Source organism: Leucoraja erinacea, chromosome 5, assembly GCF_028641065.1.
Source record: "Leucoraja erinacea ecotype New England chromosome 5, Leri_hhj_1, whole genome shotgun sequence".
NCBI classification, from domain to species: Eukaryota; Metazoa; Chordata; class Chondrichthyes; order Rajiformes; family Rajidae; genus Leucoraja; species Leucoraja erinaceus.
The window spans coordinates 14,057,576-14,062,410 of NC_073381.1; positions in this window are offsets into that span (position 1 = coordinate 14,057,576).

Sequence of the window (4,835 nt, forward strand, 5' to 3'; positions counted from 1 at the left end):
GATATCAGTAAAAGGATTAGTCCAAGTCAACATGGATTTATGAAAGGGAAATCATACTTGACTAATCTTCTGGAATTTTTTGAGGATGTGACAAGTAAAATCGACAGGTCTAGTGGTATGGAGGCCAGTGGAAGAGAGGATAACGAAGAAAGTGTTGAGAAGGAGTGGGAAACCGTGGGAGCACGGGGTAGTCCCAGGAAGAGCAGCCGTAAAAGAAGGAAAAACAATACTGGTGGATCGGAGAGTGAAGACAAGGAACCAGAAAAGGAAATTTCGTTAAATGTAGTGGTGAGGTTTGAAGGAGGGAGGAGTAAAGAAGATAGATCCATTGAAGCTGACAAAAATAGTCAGGGCCCAGGTTGGGGAAGTAAAGTATGCAAGAGTGCTGGAGGATGGAAACATGCAAATAGGGTGCAACAGTGAGGCTCAAGTTGAAAAGGCAATGAAAATGAACAAGATTGACAAAACCAAAATAATCAAAGTAGTGAGAGTGGGAGAACGGAGGACGGCAGGGTGTAAAGGTGTTATCTATGGAATCCCTCTCAAAGTTAATATGAGTGAACTGGTTCAGGAACTCAGGAAGAGATGAATTAATTATGAGTGCCAAAAGAATGACCAAAGGAGCAAAGAAAGAGGAAACTGAGTCAGTCCTGGTCGAATTCAAGACAGAATCCCTTCCAAAAGTGGTCCATTTTGGATTAATGCGATATAGCATAAGAGAGTACGTACCCAAACCAATGAGGTGCTTCAAATGTCAGAAATTTGGGCATATAGCTAAATTGTGCAAGGGGGCGAGGAAATGCGCAAGGTGTATTGGGGACCATGAATGTGGTCAGTGTGGAGAGGGGGTCAGACCAAGTGCTGTAATTGTGGAGGAGAGCATAGTGTGGCTTACTGGGGATGTGAGGTGATGAAACGCGAAGCTGAAGTACAAAACATAAGAGTGAAGGAAAAGGTCTCCTATGCAGAGGCAGCAAAGAGGGATGGCCCTACAAAACAGATGAATGAAAGAAGGATCAGGAGGGAGCAAGATGTGGGCATAATGGAGACAATAGAAAAATAAAAGAGTATATGGAAAGAAAAGAAAAACCTGGTTATATTTATAGCAGGAGTAATAAATGCGACAGCAGAAGTAAAATCCAAAACAGAAAGGATCCAAATCATTGTAAAGGCTGCAGTCCACCACTTGGGCATGGCAGGATTGAAGTGGGAGGAAATACATGATGGTCTCAGTATCCAGGCGAGCCAAGAGTCAACATGTGTGGGTTAATAATATTAATGTTAATCCTACAATGGAATGCACGAAGCTTGTTAGCCAATGGGCAAGACTTTAAGCAATTCATAGACAGTAGGAAGGAAAAACCAGATGTCGTATGTATCCAGGAAACCTGGTTGAAACCAAGTTTAGATTTTGTTCTATATGATTATGTTGTAGTGAGATGTGATAGGGAAAATGGGGGAGGAGGGGGTTGCGCCACTTTCATTAAAAAAGGGATACCATACAGGGTATTAGGAATTGGGCAGGAACAGGAATATGTGGTAATAGAAGTATGGTCTGAGAGGAGGAAAATAGTGGTAATAAATTACTATAATCCATGTAAGCGATTAGAGGTCAGTAAGTTACAGGAAGTAGAAGGCCAGAGCAAATCTAATGTTATTTGGTGTGGGGACTTTAACGCACATAATACATTATGGGGCAGTGGAAAGTCAGATAATAATGGGCAGGTAATTGAGGAATTATTAAATGATGGTAATCTAGTATGTCTAAATGATGGAAAGAAGACCAGGGTAGATGTTAGGACAGGGAAGGAGTCTGTGTTGGACCTTACACTTGTTTCTAATAGGATTGCTGCTAAGTGTGACTGGGAAGTATATGAAAAGGGTACCATAGGAAGTGATCATCATCCTGTGCTATGCAAAATAAATGTTACTTTAATTATGAGTAAAGAAAACAGAAGTGGACGATGGGTTTTTGGAAAGGCTAATTGGGAGAAATTTAAGGAAGAAAGTGATAGATATGTAAAACCGATACAAGAAGAGACAGATATAGAAAGCTTTGAGAATAAATTGTCAGAAGGTATCAAAAGAGCAGCATTAGTTTCCATACCTAAAAGTAAAGGAAGATCAAAAAGGAAAGCTGTGCCGTGGTGGGACAATAAGTGTAAAGAGGTGGTGGTGAATAGAAACAGAGCATTCAGATTATTAAAAAGAACTCATAACTACCAACACATGATTAATTACAAACAGGCTCAGGCAATTGTAAGGAGGACTATAAGACAAACAAAAAGAGCATATTGGAGGAAGTATTGTGATTCAATTGGAAGCACAACACAGGTAGGGGAGATATGGGGGATGATTAAAAAAATGGAAGGTGATAAAAGGGAGCGGAGTTATCCTATCCTAACAAATGGAGATCAAACTGTAGCCTCAAATAAAGACAAAGCAGGACTAATGGTTAATACTTTTAGTAGGGTTCACAGCTCCCACAACTTATCAGATGAAGGAAGAAGAGGTAAGGAAAGAACAAGAGAGGAAAATGTTGAGGCCTTACAAAGGAAAGATATCACAGAGGACAAGTACAATATTCCATTTAATTTAGGGGAGCTAAAGAGAGCTCTGGCCAAGTGTAAGAACTCAGCCCCAGGGAAGGATGATATTTGTTACATAATGATAAAGCATCTAAGTGAGGAGGGACTCCAAAAGATGCACTATATAACAAGGTGTGGGAAGAAGGGCGAATACCGGAGAGGTGGAAGGGAGCAATTGTTGTGCCTATTAGAAAACCAGGGAAAGATGCAAGTAATCCAGTAAATTATAGACCTATAGCTTTAACAGCACACATGTGTAAACTGATGGAAAGACTGGTAAATGAAAGATTAATGCATCTAATGGAAGAAAAAGGTACAGTGGCTAATTATCAGAGTGGCTTTTGAAAAGGGAGAGGTACTAATGATCCAGTTCTGTGCTTGGAAGATGATATAAGGAAAGCACAAGTCAAAAAAAAATCTGTAGTTACCATATTTTTTGATGTAGAGAAGGCTTACGATATGTTGTGGAGAGAAGGTCTTCTAATAAAGCTGCATTTAATGGGAGTAGGAGGAAATAGTTTTAACTGGATAATGGATTTTCTCAACGGTAGAAGTATCCAAGTTAAAATAGGGTCAGACATCTCTAGTAAATGTGTAGTCGAGAATGGAACTCCCCAGGGAAGTGCGATAAGCCCGATCCTATTCTCAATCATGATCAATGATATATTTGCAAACATTCAACCAGAGATGGGGCAATCGCTCTTTGCAGATGATGGCAGCCTATGGAGAAGGGGGAGGAATATAGATTTTATCGTGCAAAAAGTACAGCAAGGGATAGCCCATGTGGAAGAGTGGGGAGGGAAATGGGGTTTTAAATTCTCTATAGAGAAGACAAAGACAATGGTTTTCACAAGGAAGAAAATTAAAGAGGATGTCCAGTTAAAACTATACGGCAACAATTTGGAAAGAGTAAAAGATTTCCGTTTCCTGGGGGTTCATTTTGTCTCCAGATTAACATGGAGGGTCCACATTACAAAAATAATTGAAAAATGCAAAAAAGCCATCAATGTAATGAGATGCTTGGCAGGTTTAGAGTGGGGAGCAGATGTATTATCTCTTAAACGTATTTATGTATCACTGATCAGATCCAGACTAGAGTATGGCAGTATGGAGTATGGGTCAGCATCTAAGTCAGTGTTGTCCGAGTTGCACAAAGTCCAAGCGGAAGCTCTAAGAGTCTGTATAGGAGGTGTGCGGACGTCACCTGTATGTGCACTACAGGTGGAAACTGGGGAGATGCCGTTGAGACTGCGCCGCAGACAACTAATGGCTAATTACTGGCTAAGCCTTAAGGGTCATGGAGAGAACCACCCAACAAAACAGGTAGTACAGGAGTGCTGGGAGAGAGGGGTGGCTCAGTCTGGAAGCTTCGGCTGGGTTGGAGGAGTTGTGGCAAGGGACATGGGAGTAGAGGACAAAGAGTTCTGCCCTGCAGTATTGTGGCCATCTGTGCCAATATGGTTACTGAACATCCCAAAAGTTGATCTGGAGATATGGGAGGCAAAAAGGAGGAACAAAAATTCAGACCTAAAGACAGAATATCATAGCCATATAGATAATAGATACAGGGTACACCTCTTAATTTTCACAGATGGATCAAAGGACCCAGTAGCTGAAACAACAGGGGCGGCTGTGGTAGTCCAGGGGATGAATGTTGAGCTTTACAAAAGAACAAACAACTATTTGACAGTATATACAGTGGTACTGTATGCTATTTTGATGGCAGTTCGGTGGATGGAACAGGTGCAACCATGTAAAGTAGTAATATGTAGCGACTCATTATCTGCAATCCAGAGTATTGGGTCTGGTGCATCCCATAGGCGGCCTGACTTAGTTTATGAAATCCTGCTACTATTAAGCCAAGTGACAAGGAGCGGCAGTGACGTGACTTTGTTGTGGGTCCCAGCACACATTGGTGTTCTAGGGAATGAAAAGGTGGATCAATTGGCAAAGGAGGCTGTAAAAAAAAAAGAAACATAGAGGTAAACTTACAACTGTCCAAATCTGAAGGAAAACACATTGTGTGGAAGAAAATAAATCAGGAATGGCAACAATACTGAGAACAGGAGACAAAGGGGAGACACCTCTATTTGCTACAAAACAGAGTGGGCATTACAGCAAGAAGAGGGGGGAACAGGAGGGAACAGGTAGTATTAACAAGATTGAGGATAGGACACACTCATCTGAACAGCACATTAAAAATATTGGGAAAACACCCTACTGGGCTGTGTGAGGAATGCCATCAAC